Below are 23154 nucleotides of genomic sequence, written 5' to 3'. Positions count from 1 at the left end.
ATAACGAGCTGGCCGAGTGCGCGTCTGTGTGCCGTCAAAACCGGCCAGAACAGGCGGCACCTGTGAAGACGGAATACGAGCTGTCAACACCGGGCGTTCTAGCACCTCGTGCTCGTATACTGTGCGAATTCTGATGCGAGGTGCTGTTTTGTTTTGCCTTTGTAAAGATGCATAACGAAACCGTAGAAATACAGGTGTGAGGGAGACGTCTAAACCAACAGGTATATGATTAGAAGCATCCGGCCTCAATAACAACCCTGAGCCCCTGCAAAAAGCAAATTTTCCCTGTTACTCCAAATACCCGGAGATGCAGCACTACAGCGTCGTCGTAAGGCCTCTGATTGGTTGGTTTATTCGGACGAGGGGACCAATCAGCGAGGTCGCCGGTCCCATCGGATTAGGAAAGAATGGGGAAGGAAGTCGGCCGTGCCCTTTCAAAGGAACCATCCCGGAATTTGCATCAAGCGATTGAGGGAAATCACGGGAAACCTAAATCGGGATAGCCGGGAGCGGGTTTGAACTTTCGTCCTCCCGAATACGAGTCCATTGTGCTAAACACTGCACCATCTCGCTCGTTTTAAGGCCTCTGTAATGAGGAAGGAACGGAAAGAAGTTTGCGACAAGTTACGTCCTTGAGTCAGTCCTTGAAGAGTACTGGTGTAGGTGGTACTCGTTCCGCGAAAGGCAGGTACCTTCTTCCTGTCCTTGTTTAATACGCTTGTAATCCATACAGCATTTAGAATGAGATTTTCACTCTGCAGCGGAGAGTTCTGCAAGGTTTCGCAGGAGAGCTTCTGTAAAGCTTGGAAGGTAGGAGACGAAGTACTGGCAGAAGTACAGCTGTGAGGTCTGGGCGTGAGTCGTGCTTGGGTAGCTCAGTTGGCAGAGCACTTGCCCTCGAAAGGCAAAGGTCCTGACATCGAGTCTCGATCCGGCACACAGTTTTAATCTGCCAGGAAATTTCAACACAGCATTTACACCGCATTGCGATATAAGGAAGCTACATCAAAACTGTAAGTTTTTTTATCCGTGAGCAATAGAATTGCAGATACGTATTTTCCGTGACGACGACGGCGGCGAAGCTTAGTACTGTGGCCTCCACAGCACGCCAAAAGCGTTGATGAGTCATTCTGATCCATGGTGCGTTGGACCTACGACCCGTTCCTTCGTATCGTTCTCGGAGTGTCGGTGTGGTCGTGCGAGGTCTCACTCGCGGTCCGGGTTTGGAGTCGCACCGGTCGCATTATTGCTCCGAAAATTAAGTCGGAAATATTTATTGTCGATCCCAAATAAATATATTACGCTGCTACACTACCGAAGGAGTCCAACTAAGGGCCGCCGAGATCTCTTACACTGGCGAAATGCGATTAAATTTATCAGCGCTACAAAACCAATGATTAATGCGCTCTTGCTTCTAACTGCGGATTTCTAAATCTGCTCACGGGACTCGGCAAAGTACCGCGCCACCTGTCAACAGACCACTTACAACTTGTTTCTGGCACCTCAGGCAGATAATATGCAGGAAAAAAGGCCAGAACAGGATAGCAATTTAAAGACAACGACAACAGAAATACCAGACTTCAAGATTCCATGGATGGACACGTAATTTATTACACCTATCCAAATACGGCGCATTTGCTAAACAGCAACTCCAACTGTCTAGTGCTTCACGCTCTAAAATAAGACCTCTTACCAGAGCGCACCTGCACATTACCTAAACCACATTACTCTCCTAGAATATCGGAAAACGACTAATAAGAATTCGATGGGAACGCATTTTCGAACAATCGAAGGTTTTCTGTGTTGTAAAAGTGATACTGTTGCTAACGAAGTGTAAGTAGAAGTACAATGAAAACGTAATTCATGGAAAAAACTAAGTAAATTGTTTATTATTCCAAAAGTAAGTATCGTAATTGTTAAGACATCTATCCCACTGTGAGACAAGATTGTCATTGTCTTCATTGAAAAATGTTCGCGGTTGTCTGAGGAATGATGAGTATAACGAGGCGTGCACCTCTTCGACCGAATCTAATCGACGACTGTGTGTCTTCTTTCAGGGCTCCGAAAACATTTAAATCGCATGCAGAGGTAGGGATTTTTAGGAGGATGTGTAAGTTTTTCCCAGCCAAACTTCTGTTGTGTTGTAGGAACAACATGTGTTTCCGCCCACATTCGTGGCCGTCGATTTGCTGTCTCACTGAGGGATGAATTTATTGCTTTTCATATAATGAACACATTACTTAGTTTTCTTCCATGTGCCTCGTTTACATTAAATATTAATCACTTAAACATTTATTTCGGAGTGAAAGACACTGATGTATAGTTGTTATAATTAATGTCGCAGTCACAAGCAACATATTAAAAAAATATATATTTCTCGCTGCAAACGCATTTCATCGACAGGAATTGCTTAGGAATATGCGACAGCAAACTTTTTTGCAAAGCTATTCATTGGGTTGCCTGCGTCTAGAAGTGCATCCTACTAAACCTTTGACTGAAGACCACAACATGGCCGGAGTCACTGCAATACAGAGGCAAACACATTCAATCCCCTATTTCGCACACCAGCCACAGCACATTCTCTTCAAAAATGGTTCAAATGGCTCTGAGCACTATGGGACTTAACTCCTGAGGTCATCAGTCCCCTAGAACTTAGAACTACTTAAACGTAACTAACCTAAGGACATCACACACATCCATGCCCGAGGCAGGATTCGATCATGTGACCGTAGCGGTCGCGCGGTTCCAGACTGTAGCGCCTAGAACCTCTCGGCCTCTCCGGCCGGCCACATTCTCTTGTTTCTCATTGTGAGCTAAACGTAGAAAAAGAGCTTTTCGTGTGCGTGCAATGCTGTCGATATATCTTAAGTATACATATTTTTTATGCGGGCCTCACGTATGTAAAGCATTTTTTGCGTTGCAGTCTATAGGTAAAGCCTCCGAAAGCGAGAAATGTTTTCCAGACGATAGCTCTGTCCGTGAATCACGTTAATGCCAAATACTAAACACTAACCACAACCGAAAATAGAATGATTTTAAAAGCAGCGCTGTTCCTGGCCATTTCGCAGCTTGTACGTTACCTTGCTCACGGGTTCACGGAGTATCCAGCGACAGGGCTCGTGGTGTGTGACGAAGCGTAAGAACGGACCACCTGTGAACAGAGAGACACCAGATTTGAATTAGCAACTTCATTTCGATTCCACCGCGAGGAGCAGAAAGTCAAAAAGAGCTTTTCTTCGTTCGTCGCTAGATGTGGGAACTCATAATGAAACAGAAATGAATAAGTTGTACCCTATAGGAGAATGCCCTAAGCTTGAAGTCAGCTTCGGAAACTTTGAAAATTGTAAACGATAGTGACCAAAAGGGACTCTGGATTCATCTCATCCTTAAACGGTTGGAGGGCACCTTGATCGTTGCGGAAGAGTAGTAAGTACAAAGTTTTAATGCTGTAAAAATGACTAGCCTAATCATTTTAAAAGTCACACAGACGAATCATAAGAATATCCAGAAGACCATGGGAGAAAAAAAACTGTGCATATTTAGCAGGTGTCGATGTTATTTCTGATTAGAATACTCAAGATACCCACTTTAGGAACCAGATTTTAAATTGTAAGGCATTTCCAGGGGCAGATGTGGACTCTGACCACAATCTATTGGTTATGACCTCTAGATTAAAACTGAAGAAAACTGAAGAGGATCAAGTAGGTAAAAAGACGAGGGCTAGTAGAAATCCTTGGGTAACAGAAGAAATATTGAATTTAATTGATGAAAGGAGAAAATATAAAAATGCAGTAAATGAAGCAGGCAAAAAGGAATACAAACGTCTCAAAAATGAGATCGACAAAAAGTGCAAAATGGCTAAGCAGGGATGGCTAGAGGACAAATGTAAGGATGTAGAGACTTATCTCACTAGGGGTAAGATAGATACTGCCTACAGGAAAATTAAAGAGACCTTTGGAGATAAGAGAACCACTTGTATGAACATCAAGGGATCAGATGGAAACCTAGTTCTAAGCAAAGAAGGGAAAGCAGAAAGATGGAAGGGGTATATAGAGGGTCTATACAAGGGCGATGTACTTGAGGACAATATTATGGAAACGGAAGAGTTTAACAGAGCACTGAAAGACCTGAGCCGCAACAAAGCTCCGGGTGTAGACAGCATTCCATTAGAACTACTGACAGCCTTGGGAGAGCCAGTCCTGACAAAACTCTACCATCTGGTGAGCAAGATGTATGAGTCAGGCGAAATACCCACAGACTTCAAGAAGAATATAATAATTCCAATCCCAAAGAAAGCAGGTGTAGACAGATGTGAAAATTACCGAACAAACAGTTTAATAAGCCATAGCTGCAAAATACTAACACGAATTCTTTACAGACGAATGGAAAAACTAGTAGAAGCCGACCTCGGGGAAGATCAGTTTGGATTCCGTAGAAATACTGGAACACGTGAGGCAATACTGACCTTACGACTTATCTTAGAAGAAAGATTAAGGAAAGGCAAACCTACGTTTCTAGGATTTGTAGACTTAGAGAAAGCTTTTGACAATGTTGACTGGAATACTTTCTTTCAAATTCTAAAGGTGGCAGGGGTAAAATACAGGGAGCGAAAGCTATTTACAATTTGTACAGAAACCATATGGCAGTTATAAGAGTCGAGGGACATGAAAGGGAAGCAGTGGTTGGGAAGGGAGTAAGACAGGGTTGTAGCCTCTCCCTGATGTTATTCAATCTGTATATTGAGCAAGCAGTAAAGGAAACAAAAGAAAAATTTGGAGTAGGTATTAAAATTCATGGAGAAGAAATAAAAATTTTGAGGTTCGCCGATGATATTGTCATTCTGTCAGAGACAGCAGGAGACCTGGAAGAGCAGTTGAATGGAATGGACAGTGTTTTAAGACGAGTATATAAGATGAACATTAACAAATGCAAAACGAGGATAATGGAATGTAGTCGAATTAAGTCGGGTGAAGCTGAGGGAATTAGATTAGGAAATGAGACACTTAAAGTAGTAAAGGAGTTTTGCTATTTGGGGAGCAAAATAACTGATGATGGTCGAAGTAGAGAGGATATAAAATGTAGACTGGCAATGGCAAGGAAAGCGTTTCTGAAGAAGAGAAATTTGTTAACATCGAGTATAGATTTAAGTGTCAGGAAGTCTTTTCTGAAAGTATTTGTATGGAGTGTAGCCATATTTGGAAGTGAAACATGGACGATAAATAGTTTGGACAAGAAGAGAATAGAAGCTTTCGAAATGTGGTGCTACAGAAGAATGCTGAAGATTAGATGGGTAGATCAAATAACTAATGAGGAAGTATTGAATAGGATTGGGGAGAAGAGAAGTTTGTGGCACAGCTTGACAAGAAGAAGGGATCGGTTGGTAGGACATGTTCTGAGGCATCAAAGGACCACCAATTTAATATTGGAGGGCAGCGTGGAGGGTAAAAATCGTAGAGGGAGACCAAGAGATGAATACACTAAGCAGATTCAGAAGGATGTAGGTTGCAGTAGGTACTGGGAGATGAAGAAGCTTGCACAGGATAGAGTAGCGTAGAGAGTTGCATCAAACCAGTCTCAGGACTGAAGACCACAACAACCCACTTACAAAAGTTTTCGCTGCAATCGCACTTTCGTCGCTGTCCACGTAGACAGTATTTTTGATGCGTGTAACCCGACTAATGTTTACATTTTTAAGGAAAATGATTATGATATTTAGTTCTGTTATTCTGATACACGTATCGCTAGAACTTAAGCCAAGTAAGAACTTGATATGTGAAGTGTTTCATACGATTTCTTAAAGTGTTCATGTTACATGCGTTATTCATGTAGATAAACTATAGTGCCATCAAGAAATAAAAACTGTGGCAGAGCGACAGCATAAAATATTACTTAAGAGATACCCTCGTGCAAGTAGATTACCGCCCCTGTTGGTTGACGAAAAAAATGTCATGTGACTAGGGCCTGCCAGCAGCGGTGGTCTCGCGGTTCTAGGCGCTCAGTCCGGAGCCGCGCGACTGCTACGGTCGCAGGTTCGAATCCTGCCTCGGGCATGGATGTATGTGATGTCCTTAGGTTAGGTAGGTTTAAGTAGTTCTAAGTTCTAGGGGACTGATGACCACAGATGTTAAGTCCAGAGTGCTCAGAGCCATTTGAACCATTTTTGACTAGGGCCTCCCGTCGCGCAGACCGTTCGCCAGGGGGCAAGTCTTTCGATTTGGCACCACTGTGGCGACTTGCGCGCCCATGGGGATGAAATGATGATGAGGAGAACAACACAACACCCAGTCCCCGAGCGGAGAAAATCAACGACCCAGCCGGAAATCGAACCCGAGCCCTTAGAATTGACATTCTGTCGCGCTGACCACTCAGCTACTGGGAGCAGACTGTTGGTTGGGGACCAAACACAAATGTGCCCCCGAATTTCTCACTGATGTTAGAATTCTTTTAAGAATAATCCAGCTGATTTTGGACTCCAAATTTGTACCGTGAATGTCACTAGGGATCACCACATCAGCCAAAAAACTCATTGGTTACAGAATTGCTCTTGTGTATTCTGGTAGTGGGTTTGATGATAAAATATGGTAATAGGCTCACCGTGAATGTCACGAGGGATCACCGTATCAGTCAAAAAACTCATTGGTTCCCGCATTGCTCTTGCGTATTCTGGCAGCGGGTTTGGTGATAAAATATGGTAATAGGCTCACTGGACAAAATTAGTCACCCTAGTGCGCACGGACAGATGAAGCCTTTACAGACGGCTTGTCGTGCTCAAACACGCGCGCACTGCTTTTACGTGAGCATAAGGCTCTAATGGAACAATCGAGGCCAAGAGAGACGACGTCAGAATTGTGGCCGGAGAAAGATCCTGACTGAGACGGACCGGAGACCTGTTTCACGGCTTATGAATCAAAATCGCTTCCAAACCGACAGGAAATGCTGCAGGCAGTGTATGAAGGTCTGTCCCCACCTGTTAGAGAGGACACTGCGACAGTAAATGCATGCAATGAACATCAGGAGTCGGTCTCTTCGAAAAAGGCCGTTACTCACACAGGCACACAAAAACATCACTAGAGTATATTGGGACTGGTTTTATGAACTCCACCTCATTTCAGCACATCTAGATTGGCCTACAAAATCACCTTACTTTTACCCTGTAGAAAATCTGTGGGACGTACTGCAACAGCGGGTTTACGCCGACATGAGCATCCCTGCAATTTGTGGGAATTGCGCGATAAAATGCACACTGAGTGGCTTAACCTCGATTCGACGTACCTGCTCAACCTTTTGGATCCCTTTTATAACCGATTACAGGCGGTTATCAAATCCAGGGGCGGAATTACAAGGTATTAAATGATTCTTGTAACGATAGCCTTAGGGGTGATACTTTTTTTTTTTTTGTCTGATGACCTTAGTATGTGTGTGTACAAAGTGGCATGTTCACTGTAGGTTATGAGATGGATCACGTGAAGAATGAATGCAGAGGTATACCGTCTGGAGTATTTATTTGCACAATAAAGCAAAATGATGTGCAAACTAGGTTTCAGGTTGACGGCTGCTTTACATAAATACTAGTGTCTCACGCTAGGGAAAAGAGACATACAGCTGAAATACATTTTGCATCAGTTGCATATCTAAGAACGTGCGTGGGCTTCGATTCAAGGGGAACTGGAAGTGCAAGAATGAGCGTTATGAAACGAAAAATGAAAATACTTTTACTGTGAAATAAAAACAAAACAATAAGCGAAATACAGTTTCATTATAAAGTGTTTTAATTATCTCGATCTCAAAGATCTATTATTTTAAAACTGATTACTAGTTCCGATTGCTAAACAACTTTCTTGAAATCTGTAAAAGTAACAAGAGACAGAAAATTCCCTTAGGTTAAATTGACTTCCAGAATATTCAGGAACACACATTGTTTGAAAGTAATGATCGTTAAGTAGTGGTAATATTTTCCATGATCTTCAATAAATATGAGGAGGTGCCGGTGCAATGGATCGGTTTGAACGTATCCTGCACGGAAGACGGCAACATGCACTGCCCTTTTCCCACGGCCCTCCATGAGCGCGCGTCGACTAGGAGGTGGCACCATAGTGAGAGCGGCAGACCTTTGGCCTCTAACAGCTATATTAATAAGTAATTTTAATATTTATGACTCGTACTCATTTGTTTAAAAGGTGCAAACTACAATCCTTGATTTTTGCCATTGTTTAAATGGTTACCTTCTCATAGTTTCTAAGTGCTCTTGTGTGTTCCTAGCTGCCGCCCGCTGTGGCCGTGCGGTTCTAGGCGCTTCAGTCCCGAACCACGGGGCTGTTACGGTCGCAGGTTCGAAACCTGCCTGGGGCATGGATGTGTGTGATGTCCATGGGCTAGTTAGGTTCAGGTAGTTCTAAGTCTAGGGGACTGATGACCTCAGGTGTTAAGACCCACAGTGCTTAGAGCCATTTGAATTTGTTCCTAACTGTACTGCAAAACTGTCATTCGTACTGTTATTTGAATATTTCATATTCTTTGTCTTATGTAATTTCTAATTTGTTTTTTATATCGTGTAGTTAATTTTGTTTTTGTAATTGCAACTGTGTGCACTTGCGCGCTACATGTTGGTCCATCTGGCACTTTTTGATTGGCGCTGACGATCGCACACAGCAGTTAGTGTTTTGATGTTTCCAAATGGGACAAACATGCTCAACCAAATTTTCACATTTTATTTTACGTTCTTGATACAAACGTTTAGAATTCGTAAAGGGGATACGTTAATTTTATATTCATGCATATTTCTTCAGAAATGTTCAAATGTGTGTTAAATGTTATGGGACTTAACTGCTAAGGTCATCAGTCCCTAAGCTTACACACTACTTAACCTAAATTATCCTAAGGACAAACACACACACCCATGTCCGAGGGAGGACTCGAACCTCTGCCAGAACCATCCGCACAGTCCATGACTGCGGCGCCTCTGACCGCTCGGCTAATCCCGAGCGGCACATTTCTCAATAAGCATGGTATGTTGTTATGTTTACAATTATCATTTTCAATTAATTTATATTTTTAAACTGTTGTAGTGTCTTTAATTTTAACGAAAGAAAATGATTCTGTTGTCTCCATAGGCTCAGAAACGCATTGTGTAACTTCGTTGTCTCGAAAACCTGGCTCATTAGTGAGCGTGGTATGTTTTCATTAGTTTATTTGCCTGTTTACATAATATGTCTTAAAACTGTTACTTGTTCACATTGATCTGATAAGTATGTTCCATTTATTTACATAGTTCCGAGGTACACTATCAGACGATGCCAATCTAGCTCTTGCTGGACGTTGACACAGAGTCTTTAGCATCAGTGTGGTATGTTACCCCTACATAACGGTCAGTGCTTTGAAATAAAATATATTCTTGATGGTAGTTAAAGTCAATTTAACTTATGGCGATTTTCTGTTTCTTGTCAGCAACCGAAGCCAGTAATCATTTTTAAAGTTATCTTTTTCCGACAAAGACGATTAAATTATTTCGTAAATTAAAAAAAAACGTTTTAGAAGTAGACGATATCGATTGTCTCCATCACCTGATTACATCAGATACTGCCAAAATAAGGGTATTTGCAATGAAGTAACACCTCCAATTGCACTTTTACTTCCGATGACCACGAACAGTTTGGGCCTCCTAGGCCATTTTTCATGGGTTATGACTCTATCGCCGTGGTAGCTTCATTGTACTCCGACGACGATTGGCTCATAACTCCTGGAAAATGCCTAGGAGAACAAACCAATAGTGATGATTGGAAGTGAAACTGGTGCTGTTATTTGATTATAAGTAATTAATAAAGTTGTGGAAACGCCGTCTATGTAGCTGAGTAGTCATCACGTTTGACTGGCATCTGGAGGTCCCAAATTCAATTCCCAGTACTGCCAGGGATCAATCCTTGGTGGAAAAAGTGGAACAAGGTGCTCTTTCCCTTGTGAGGAGTTTAGGAGCTACCTGACCCAGTAGTACGCACTCCAAGTAATGAAAATTGATAACGGCCGGGAGAGCGGTGTGCTGATCTCAGGCCCCAGTACACCGTGTCCAGTGATGCCATTGGCATATGATGACACGGCAGTTAGTCGGTACCGGTGGTCCACCAGTCTTTTAGGGCTGGAGTTTACGTTTTACTTTTACTCCGTTGAGTGTGCACATCTTTGTACATCTACTAAATAAAAAACGCTGAGTATAGTGTTGCTCCAATCTGTACATAAGAAACAAGCTTGGACCTTCCTTGGGATACGGTCCACAAGGTGGGAAAGGCATTGTTTTCGAAGTTCCTGAGCAGATACCGCAGGACGTCGCAGGCGGTTGATTACATCCCATTTGGTTGATTCGCCACTCCTGGAAGAAGTTGTCCACGAAGTCGGCACTGTTTTCGTTCTCGTGATCAGGGACGAACCCACAGCCGAACCGGTGACGGCAGGCTTGGACAATAAGTTGGAGGATCCTGTCGAGATACTGCACAGTCCTGTACCATCGGCAAGGGGCACCCGACGTCCGTGCAAGATACCTGCCCTAAAACATGATCAACTCACCTCCCTGCCGATCCCGTAGGGCTGCATATGTGGCACGTGCACCGGTACGAGAGTCATACTGAACGTCGTGAGCAACCCATTGTTAAAACTGAAATCCCAGAACATAACACAAACTAAATGTTGCCGTACTGTCACGTCATTATCGTTTGACAAACCACAAATGCTGTTCGTTACTTGCAGACGCCATTGAAGCTCCGTCGTGCATTGCGCAGTTAACGCCCCGGGAAGAAGACCATTTGCAACGAAATATCGCGCGTCCTCACACTGCTGATATCACTGTGGAGACGATCGGAGCAGTATACTTATATGGGTATGGCGCCTGTTCTTTCAGACATGTCCGAAAGAACATACACGATGTAAGTATTTAGTTTTGGCAGTTCCGGCCATGACCTTCTTCTTCTGTGCGGATGCACACATATTCCCCGAACTCTTGCGGGTCATGAGTAATGAGTGTGTTGTGGTGGGACACTACGAATGTAGTGTGTGGACATACGAGGTGAAAATGTGAGTCTCGCGGGAGGTGTGTGCGAAATAGCCCCTGCAGTCACTCTATCCAGTGTGCCCTCGGTGGCTCAGATGGATAGAGCGTCTGCCATGCAAGCAGGAGATTCCAAGTTCGAATCCCGGTCGAGGCACACATTTTCACCTGCCCCAGTTGATATATATCAACGCCCGTCAGCAGCTGAAGGTATTAATATAATTCTAAGATCTGAATATGTCGGTGGGAAATTCTCACCCCCCCCCCCCCCCCCCCCCCATGCAGTACCGGCTTGGCAACCTCCGGTTACCATCTTTCGGTTCCATTAACGGAGAGATGCGAGATCAGCGCTACGAGACTGTGGAGCATGCTCGGAAAACGGTGTGTCACTGTCTTCGGAAAGCTGGAACGGAGTTGCGTTGTAAGGGTATTTCCAAACTTGCAGAACGATGGAAAAAAAAATGTGTGTAAAGAAACGGAGATTGTGTGGAAAAGTTACAGAAAGTGTGCAGATTAAGATGACGTACTTGGTTTGCATAAAAATAAAGTTTAAAAACTTCTGCTCATTACATTCATTATGGTCCCTGCATCTGTCCGCCTCCAACACTCTTCTTATCAGAACACAGGCGAATCCTTCCCTTGTCGGTGAAGACAAAACGCTCCATTATCCCAGTTTCCATTCCAAGTGCATACTTACACACATTTTTCGCGCACCACGATACTGGGGAGTTCGCATTGTTGTTCGTAATGGGCTCCTAGGAGGCAAATTGGTCCCGTGGAAACAGTTGTGTATTGCCGATGCAGCCCTCCCAAAATGCTCTAACAATTTGTTTCACGCTGTGTTCCTGCGATTACCTATGCGTCGTATGCATCCAACCCCTATTCGCAATTTTCGTTGATCCAAAGCGTAACGATTAAGAGAGTGCCCCTTTAGAGATCAGAGTGATCGCAGTACCAACAGAGGTACAGAGATTATTTGAATTGCTTTCCATTAACATTTCTAACTGAAGGGCACGTTTTCTTACTTAGCCGGCATTAAATGATGCGGAGATTACGAGCGATGTTGGTGTATCTTACTTTAATTTTTTGCTTCTGCGCCAAAGATATAATGCACTGAGGCTCCAGCAGCCATTGGCCTCAGTCATTGCTGCTACTTAACATTGAGCTTTCTTCATTTAGGTATTTTACTGGTGCACTAGTTTATTTATGTTCGAGAGAGATGAATATATGACTGGCTCTTCACCTTCATTAGCAGAGTGCCGGATGCGCATGGCTCTCTCTCGTACCAGACTCATTAGCAAGGCGTAACTGAACTGCAGGCGATGAGGAATGCAACTTCTGCCGATTAAGTCCGCTTCCTCTCTTTAGCTCTCTCCGACGCCCTTTGCGGGTCAGCAGAGCTGTAGCGACTACACAGCACAGCAACACTCTACGAATGGCGGTACAAAGATCCCAGGGTTCTCTGACCTGTCGCGTATCATCCCTATCACAGCAACTGAAACATTTTGTTACCGTACGGAACAGTAGACAAAAACTCGTCCCGAACAAGCCATGTAGGCCCGAAGGTACCGACCGGCCGCCGTGTCATCCTCATCCATAGGCGTCACTGAATGCGGATATGGAGGGGCCGTCCCGGCCGTATGTCAGTTTCCGAGACCGGAGCCACCACTTTTCAATCCATACCTCCTCAGTTTGCCTCACAAGGGCTTAGTGCACCCCGCTTGCCAACAGACGTCGGCAGACCGGACGGTCACCTATCCAAGTGCTAGCCCAGCCCGACAGCACTTGACATCATTGATCGGACGGGAACTGGGAACAGTAAACAGAATACCCGAAGTTCCTAATTCCAAGGCTTTTAGTGTACGCTGAACACACAACGTAAATCTGGAGTGAGAATGGCTAAAAGTGAGAAAAAATTAGTGTTATACTCTCCACAGTATTCTACTCTGTGAAGAATTAAAAATTACAACAGGAAGGATAGCAAAATACGAAGTGTTAATTATTCGTTTAAGGTACAGAAGGGAGAACACATGATTAAATTTGTAGTTGATTTGTGGCTTTACAAGGTGTGAAATTCAGTACGCACTGCTGCCATCTATAGCACCACCAACAGGTCTAACACGGATGGATATCAGGTCGAACTGAGCTTGGATGACAGATACGGGGTAAGTCATTCAGTTTTTGCTTCAGCTCTCAGCTAGGAATCATCAGTCGTGGCGCCTGGCAAGTGGTGGAGCACCAGTCTCTTGGAAACTCATGACCAGATGTTCTTAATGGCTGGGAAATATGGAAAAACTACGGTTCAGCGCAACAGATGAAAATTTCTCAGTATCGAGGCAGGGCAAAACAAGGCTGACAACATGCGACGTAGAGTTATCTAGTTGAGATATGTCGTGTAGATCTCTAAGATAACGCGCACCGCCCTTAACATTTTAGAAATGTAACGCCTGTTGTCCAAGCTACCATCTATGCGAAGTAGACGTGATCTTGTTGTGCATTCATTGGTACCCCGTATCATCAGGCTATGTGCTAGGCCTGTATGACGATGACGAATAAAATATGGCAACGTTCGTTCTTCTTGGGTCCTCTCAACACGAATACACAGCAACGAAAAACATCAGTTGTAAATAGTAGATGAAAAGTAACAAAGCAAGTGCAGTTATATCGTCCACCGAGGAAAGGTAACATAGGTAGATCACAAAGAAGAAGGGCGGAAGCGTGAGGGCAGAACGGAAATCAACATAACAGCTACGTGTGCAAGGAGAAGAAAAAGAACAATATGATGAGAATAACGATGATGATGATTACGATAATCTTCATCTAAAGTGTCAAAGAAACTGATACCTACCAGATCGTCTGGCAGAATGATATTAACGACAGCTCAGAAAGGGTGTACAAGCAGCTTTTCTTCCATGTTTAATGGCTAATGATTCTTTCCACAAGCCCTGGCAGTGCCATCCGTACCGACAAACCGTTGTGTCATCCTCAGCTACAGGCGCCATTGGATGGTCCATCTAGGAACGTGTGGTCAACACAATGCTCTTCCGACCACTGCCAGATTTCGTGACCGCTACTATACGATCAAGTAGTTCCTCATTTGGCATCGAGAATCTCAGTACACCCGTTGCATGCTAACCACCAAGAAAAAATATGACAATAGCGGGAATCGGAACGGGGTCGCCCGCATCGCCGTATGCTGCTCTGACCACTCTGCTATGGCTACGGAAGACTCAGGAAAGATTATGAAAGAAGCACTCAAAACCCATGTTATCACGTACTTCACAGTGATTTGCAAAACATATGCACACAGAAATTTGATGCTGACAAAGGAAAGAAAAATTTAAGAAAAGGCGTCACGAACGCACCAAAAGCTGCTTTAATATGAGTTTATTTATGGACAACTGCCTTCGCTCAAGCGGCCATCTTCTAGTCACAGCTATATTACATCAGGTGAAAGGAAGGTTTTCTAAAGTCAAGTACATAAATATCAGGTGTTGCATTTGTGATTTACATACTATCTGAACAAAAGTATCCGTACACGACACCTACAGTCGCAGGTTCGAATCCTGCCTATGGCATAGATATGTGTAATGTCCTTAGGTTCATTAGGTTTAAGTAGTTCTAAGTTCTAACGGACTGATGACCTCAGAAGTTAAGTCCCATAGTGCTCAGAGCCATTTGAAGCACGTAACCGTACACCTATCAGTGGACAATAATACGGGGTGTGTCCACCTTTCGCCTTTTGGATGGTGTGAACTCTGCTGGGGATACTTTCAGCGCGGTGTCTGAATGTGCGTGGAAGAATAACAGCGAATTCTTTCTCAAGAGCGAAGTCAGAGAAGGCAGTGATATTGGACGCTGGGTAAGAGCGAAGTCGACGTTCTGACTCATCCCAAAGATGTTCCACTGGGTTAAGGTTGGGACTCGGGCAGACAAGTCGACTTTGAGTATGCTGTTGTCCACAAACCATTACTTCACAGGTGCTGCTTTATGCAGGGTACACTATCATGTTAATACAATCATCTTCGAAATGTTTCTCTATACACACTACGCGATGCCGTAAAATATGTACATATTCTTCGGCGTCAGCGTTTCATTAGGCACAAAGAGGGGACTACAGCCCAATCTCGAGAAACACCATCCATACCGTTGCAGCACGTCCTCTGTACTTCACTATTGGTCCTACACTACAATGTTATCCAGACATTCGCAGGTCCCAAACCCTTTTATCTACCTGCCACGGGATATAGTGCGATTCTTCGCTTCAAAACACACTCATACATTGTCCGGTAGCACCGCTCTTAAGACCACCTCAAGCGTCGCTTACCACTGCCTACAGAAATGCGTGCCTTGGGAGGACCTGCTCGTCCACTCATTATGCTAGCTGGACAGCTGGTACCACTTTGAAACTCACATGTGATTCCTGCCTCTGTGTTGGAGTTAATTATTTTACGATAGCGAAACTTTGTAGGTACACTAATGCGTTAATGTGTAACTGATTTACGCCGGAAAAAATTAGTTCCAGTTTTGGCCACCAGTTGCAAATCTGGAGCTGTGCAGCATCCCGTCAACGTTTCCGGTGCTCATATTGAAGAAACTGTGAAAGTGACCGTTAGTAATGAAATTAACATTACGGCTTTCTCACTTTTTTGATTTTTTCTGACCGTGTCGCGTTCCTAATCCATTACAGATGGAAACATTCAATCACGAACTTCCTCCTCCGAATGCTTAAATATTTTGTTGACTCCGACCTACATAGGGAGAAACGATCACCATGATAAAATAAGGGAAATCAGAGCTCGTACGGAAAGATATAGGTGTTCATTTTTTCCGCGTCATACACGAGATTGAAATAATAGAGAACTGTGAAGGTGATTCGATGAACCCTCTGCCAGGCACTTACATGTGATTTGCAAAGTATCCATGTAGATGTACACGTATGTCTTTCTTGCATTCATAGCGTGAGATTTGCGCCTGGTGGTCAAAACTGGAACTTATTCTTTTCCCAGCGTAAAACGATTCCCCAACGACGCATTAGAGTACCTACCAAGTTTCGATGCCATACGGTGATTAGAGCTCACAATGGACCTTCGTGAGAAGCTGTAGTTCAATTACAACCATCCGCTACATTGAAGCTGTGCAGAACTGCTTACATAAAATATGTATTACAGACACACTGAGCTGAGTGTCTTTTTGGGTGTAGAGAGAGCTAACCTCTACGAAGTGCAACATTCAATGTTCTTGACAGTACTGAGAAGTCTGAGCGAAACAGCAACATTAACACAGAAGATTTGCAGAAGGGGCATGTCCCTTAGCTGATAATTTTCAGGAATGTCGCTGTGTGTTACAAAGTTTGTGTGATTACGCACGGTTTCTCACTCAAGAATCCGGAAGATACATTTCACCACTCTCCCCGACGTTATTCAATGTGTATATTGAGCAAGCAATAAAGGAAACGAAAGAAAAATTCTGAGTAGGTATTAAAATACATGGAGAAGAAATAAAAACTTTAAGGTTCGCCGATGACATTGTAATTCTGTCGAAGACAGCAAAGAACTTGGAAGCGCAGTTGAACGGAATGGACAGTGTCTTGAAAGGAGGATATAAGATGAACATCAACAAAAGCAAAACGAGGATAATGGAATGTAGTCGAATTAAGTCGGGTGATGCTGAGGGAATTAGATTAGGAAATGAGACACTTAAAGTAGTAAAGGAGTTTTGCTATTTGGGGAGCTAAATAACTGATGATGGTCGAAGTAGAGAGGATATAAAATGTAGACTGGCAATGGCAAGGAAAGCGTTTCTGAAGAAGAGAAATTTGTTAACATCGAGTATAGATTGAAGTGTAAGGAAGTCGTCCCTGAAAGTATTTGTATGGAGTGTAGCCATGTTTGGAAGTGAAACTAGGACGATAAATAGTTTGGACAAGAAGGGAATAGAAGCTTTCGAAATGTGGTGCTACGGAAGAATGGTGAAGATTAGATGTGTAGATCACTTAACTACTGAGGAGGTATTGAACAGAATTGGGGAAAAGAGAAATTCGTGGCACAACTTGACCAGAAGAAGGGATCGATTGGTAGGACATGTTCTGAGGCGTCAAGGGATCACCAATTTAGTATTGGAGGGCAGCGTGGAGGGTAAAAATCGTAGAGGGAGACCAAGAAATGAATACACTAACCAGATTCAGAAGAATGTAGGCTGCAGTACGTACTGGGAGATGAAGGAGCTTGACAGGATAGGGTAGCATGGAGAGCTGCATCAAACCAGTCTCAGGACTGAAGACCACAATAACATCATTTCACCTTCAACGGGCATTTTAATGCTATTTTCATCACTCTTCAGTGAACACCGTAAACAGACGTCAGAGTGTATCCGATCTGGTGGCCGTGGAGAACAGTAAATGAAGCTGGCACGACGTAACCATCTGGCTGCCAGGAAGTGACAGTCGTCGTCGGTTACAAAACGCACGGCCCCACCTCCTTATTTGCGCTCACATGGCGCAGCAAAAATTTTGTCGGCGGCCGCACGACAAAGAGATCGCAAGCACCGGTGCGCCGCGTCCCTGGAGCTCAATGTCAGCGCCATTGTGTCCGCACACGGCGGCCGGTCTTCCTCCAGGGCCTCCACAGTGCCGCTGACTGACGCTGCGTCATTTCTCGTGACACGTTTTTTACCGTTCGTCTCCGCCGACCTCGCGGAAATTGACTCCCACGTAATCGTCACATCGGTAGACACACTCGCGGAATTCGCTCAACTTAAATGCGGTATCTGGAGATCGTATCGCTCTTTTCCGTAAACGGAAGCCACGGGAGGCAGTCCGGCCAACATTTAACGCTGGCGTTTAACGAGTTTCGGTGTGGAGCGCGAGCAGCTGGATCGGCGTCCTCGTTAAGTGACTGCGATCGGCGCAGGCGGGCCTTGGGCAGCGGTCGGTTCGTGACGCCCCCCAGCGGGACGAGCCGCGGCAGCCCGGCCGGCGGCCTTTCGGGGAGAGCCTGCACTCGGCCTCTGGTTGCTAATTGCTCTCCGGACGCCCTTATAAGGCCGTTTCTAGCCTCCCTTCTCCGTTGTCGCGTGTCGCCGACGGTAAGGACGAGATGCTCTTTCGAGTCGAGCCGCGTCGGCGACATCCGTCGCCAGTGTTGTCCTTGTTCTGCACAGTAGGAGGCGTGGCCTTAACTCTGACGAACCGGCACAGCTGCGTGTCGAGGTAACGCTCTGCAGCAGCTCCAGAAATTCCTTACTGATTACTAGAGCGCACCTTTATTTCTTAACGTAAGCTTCAGTTTTCAGAATGATACCACAGTGCAGTTGCAAAAATACACCTTTTCATGCACCTCTTCCACCTTATAGCGTGGCTTACGGTTTGACGCATACACTTCTCCTGATGTACATTTCAGCACCTTCGACTACACAACTGCAACGAGTGTGAAATGAACATCTACATCTACACTTATACTCCGCAAGCCACCCAACGGTGTGTGGCGGAGGGCACTTTACGTGCCACTGTCATTACCTCCTTTTCTTGTTCCAGTCGCGTATGGTTCGCGGGAAGAACGACTGCCGGTAGGCCTCCATGCGCGCTCTAATCTCTCTAACTTTATATTCGTGATCTCCTCGGGAGGTATAAGTAGGGGGAAGCAATATATTCGATACCTCATCCAGAAACGCACCCTACACCGCGCTGCAGAGCGCCTGTCTTGCATAGTCTGCCACTTGAGTCTGCTAAACATCTCCGTAACGCTATCACGGTTACCAAATAATCCTGTAACGAAACGCGCCGCTCTTCTTTGGATCTTCTCTATCTCCTCCGTCAACCCGACCTGGTACGGATCCCACACTGATGAGCAATAATCAAGTACAGGTCGAACGAGTGTTTTGTAAGCCACCTCCTTTGTTGATGGACTACATTTTCTAAGGACTCTCCCAATGTATCTCAACCTGGCACCCGCCTTACCAACAATTAATTTTATATGATCATTCCACTTCAAATCGTTCCGCACGCATATTCCCAGATATTTTACAGAAGTAACTGCTACCAGTGTTTGTTCCGCTATCATATAATCATACAATAAAGGACCCTTCTTTCTATGTATTCGCAATACATTACATTTGTCTATGTTAAAGATCAGTTGCCACTCCCTGCACCAAGTGCCTTTCTGCTGCAGATCTTCCTGCATTTCGCTACAATTTTCTAATGCTGCAACTTCTCTGTATACTACAGTATCATCCACGTAAAGCCTCATGGAACTTCCGACACTATCTACTACGTCAGAGCTGACGGTAGGATCTCCATCAGCAGGGCCCCACCATCGAACATTGCGACACAGTTCCGAACTTAGCTGAGGACACTGGTGTCACTCTGAATCTTTACTCGACCATCTATCGTCCCCTTGTGAGCCGTTCAATTCATGAAGGTTTATTGCACGACCATCTTTCTCTGGGTACAGGGCCAACGGAATCATGCGTTAGCTACGGGGAAGAGTTGGTTGGAACTCACTTTTAGTAAGTAATTAAACATAATGTAATGTACAACCATTCTTTTAACCACTTAGTTGCTGTATTTGGTTATGTGCTTGACCAGGCAGTTTTAGAGAAAACTCGTAAATCATTTAACAGCAATTTTATTTTCATTGCATGATTTATCTGCAAAACGGGAATATCTTAAATACGTGTCTTCGGAAGTCCATAGCCATTGCGGTCAATGTTTTCATATTCAGTTTAAGTGAGCAACAGATGAAACAGTATGAGTCTGATTCCTTCAGTACGCATAGTGTGTATACTCTCGTAAAATACATGTATTTGATAATTTTGTTGTTCATTTGTAACTAATTTCATAAGAATTTCCCTTTTATTTATCAGTATAACATTGGTCGAGAACAAATGCTTCAACAGACCATGAATGAGAGCTTCATTTAAACCTGTGAGACCAGATTATTCGGCTAGTATGGAAATAGGTATAGATTTAGGCAACCTAAATACAGACAGCAGACGGCCGCAAAATGTGTTCACGCGAAAACTTCATAAAAATGCTATCAATGATTTTTTCCGCTTAGGTTATGTGGGCCGGTCGGTGTGGCCGAGCGGTTCTAGGCGCTTCAGTCTGGAACAGCGCTACCGCTACGGCCGCAGGTTCCAATCCTGCCTCGGGCAGGGATGTGTGTGATGTCCTTAGGTTAGCTAGGTTTAAGTAGTTCTAAGTCCTAGGGGACTGATGACCTCTGATGTCAAGTCCCATAGTGCTCAGAGCCATTAGAACCATTTTTTAGCTTATCTGGAGACCTATCTACATTCAAATTGTCAAGGAAGAGGTGAAACTCGTGACGTGTTAAACTCACATAATTCGGACACCACAGAAGGATGTTTTCGAAAGCTAGTACAACAAAAAGAGTAGCTATTTGGTCAATGCTTTTGTCTGGTGGTCACTGAAGAAACAAAGATTCTCCAATGGATTTATGTACTTTTTTAATGACGCTCGAGAACCTTTAAACCGAAGGTATAGTGAAGTGAATATGAGCAAATTATTTCTTGTGTAGTTCGCAATTTTCCAACTTTTCGTCAATGATAGTTATGTTTACTTAGAAAAATATTTTGTCCTTGTAATACCTTGCCGCTTCTCGTTAATGTGACGAATGTACAAGATTGATTTCTTTCTTTTTATTACTTATTTGTAACGATTCTCGATTATTTCTACCTAGATACAAAATTAACCCGCGAATCTTCTACTAAAATTATATTAATGAGGTAAGAAGAGGAGAAATTTCATTAGTTACGGTATAAAATAATTCTAGCAATGAGACAAGATTGTAGAATCCTGTTCTTATTGACGTTATTAACAAGAGAATATTTCTCATAATATTCAAAAACTTATTTTCTCCTTATTAACACAAGCCACAGCGGGATTTAATATTAAACCTTAACCAATGGCCGGCCGGAGTGGCCAAGCGGTTCTAGGCCCTACAGTCTGGAACCGCGCGACCGCTACGGTCTCGAATCCTGTCTCAAGCTTGGATGTGTGTGATGTCCTTAGGTTAGTTAGGTTTACGTAGTTCTAAGTTATAGGGGACTGATGACTTCGGAAGTTAAGTCCCATATTGCTCAGAGACATTTGAAACATTTGAACCTTAACCAAAGTGTTAACGTTTCCAGCCCACAACTCAGCGGAACACCAGCGTTCCACTTCATCACCATTCTCTTTAGAATGCACCACACACCCGCTCACAACTCCGGCCCTCTCGACGCTGCCTTGAGATATCGACAGCTTGGCAACGTCGTCAGAATTATTGCACTGTACTTGAAACGGCAGCAATTAAGTCAGTAAAGGGAAAACAGGTCGAGAGGGCTGCCGGCTCCGGCTGCCCCGTGCTCCTCGCGTGCAGCCGGGCCGCGGCGTGACTTCCTCCTCTGGTGCCTCCCGCCAGACACCTGCGGTCACGGCGCGATCTGGGATGAGCCGGAGAAGCGCGGCGCCAGCTGCGGCTGCCGCAGGTCCAGCGGGTCAATGTCAACACGTCGCGGTGACGCCGCTGGCGCCACGGACACCGCTGGCGCTGCCAATGGCGCCAGCCGCGAGGTCGGCCGGTGTGGTTCGTGCCGCTGCTACCGGCGTTGCTAAGAGCTCCCTGAACAGACTGACAACGCTGCCAGCAGTCAGACACGAGTCATCATCTTGTTATGCATAGCTCCCCACATTGTTGTTCATATCTACATCTACATCTACATGGATACTCTGCAAATCACATTTAAGTGCCTGGCACAGGCTTCATCGAAGCACCTACACAATTCTTTATTATTCCAATCTCGATGGTGCTGGTATGATGGGTGCTTTCTAAACCAACATAGTCGAAGCCGAATGTTTCGTATTTCAGTTGGCACCGTATCGAAGTTTCATACCTCATACGATTAAAGCAGGAAACCGTCATCCAGAAAGTCGCAACGCAGACGAAAGTGTGCGTCGAGTAATAGTGATAGATCGTCATTGGAAACGATTGTTACGAAACATGAGAACGATAGCTTTAAAACTCACTGCAGAACTGAATGTATCACTCGCGAACCTTGTCAGCAGCAAAGCAACACGAAGAGAGCTTGGTAAGCATGAAACTGCTAGGCGAGCTCATCATCATCATCATCATTTAAGACTGATTATGCCTTTCAGCGTTCAGTCTGGAGCATAGCCCCCCTTATAAAATTCCTCCATGATCCCCTATTCAGTGCTAACATTGGTGCCTCTTCTGATGTTAAGCCTATTACTTCAAAATCATTCTTAACCGAATCCAGGTACCTTCTCCTTGGTCTACCCCGATCCCTCCTACCCTCTACTGCTGAACCCATGAGTCTCTTGGGTAACCTTGTTTCTCCCATGCGTGTAACATGACCCCACCATCTAAGCCTGTTCGCCCTGACTGCTACATCTATAGAGTTTATTCCCAGTTTTTATTTGATTTCCTCATTGTGGACACCCTCCTGCCATTGTTCCCATCTACTAGTACCTGCAATCATCCTAGCTACTTTCATATCCGTAACCTCAACCTTGTTGATAAGGTAACCTGAATCCACCCAGCTTTCGCTCCCATACAACAAAGTTGGTCGAAAGATTGAACGGTGCACAGATAACTTAGTCTTGGTACTGGCTTCCTTCTTGCAGAAGAGAGTAGATCGTAGCTGAGCGCTCACTGCATTAGCTTTGCTACACCTCGCTTCCAGTTCTTTCACTGTGTTGCCATCCTGTGAGAATATGCATCCTAAGTACTTGAAACCGTCCACCTGTTCTAACTTTGTTCCTCCTATTTGGCAATCAATCTGTTTATATTTCTTTCCCACGGACACTACTTTTGTTTTGGAGATGCTAATCTTCATACCATAGTCCTTACATTTCTGATCTAGCTCTGAAATATTACTTTGCAAACTTTCAATCGAATCTGCCATCACAACTAAGTCATCTGCATATGCAAGACTGCTTATTTTGTGTTCACATATCTTAATCTCACCCAGCCAGTCTATTGTTTTCAACATATGATCCATAAATAATATGAACAACAGTGGAGACAGGTTGCAGCCTTGTCTTGCCCCTGAAACTACTCTGAACCATGAACTCAATTTACCGTCAACCATAACTGCTGCCT

General features: G+C 44.4%; 1 protein-coding gene across 2 annotated transcripts in view; it reads right to left on the bottom strand.

Annotated features, from left to right (window-relative positions):
* Positions 1-23154, bottom strand: part of LOC126345346 (uncharacterized) — a 997319-nt gene that overhangs the window by 648974 nt on the left and 325191 nt on the right. For both annotated transcript variants that reach the window (XM_050002094.1, XM_050002095.1), the window contains one exon: positions 3081-3151. The gene's annotated coding sequence lies outside the window, so the exon portion shown is untranslated. The remainder of the gene's footprint in view (positions 1-3080; positions 3152-23154) is intronic.

This window comes from Schistocerca gregaria, chromosome 1 (assembly GCF_023897955.1).
Source record: "Schistocerca gregaria isolate iqSchGreg1 chromosome 1, iqSchGreg1.2, whole genome shotgun sequence".
In the NCBI taxonomy this organism is placed as follows: domain Eukaryota; kingdom Metazoa; phylum Arthropoda; class Insecta; order Orthoptera; family Acrididae; genus Schistocerca; species Schistocerca gregaria.
This window is presented reverse-complemented; position numbering and strand designations above follow the sequence as displayed.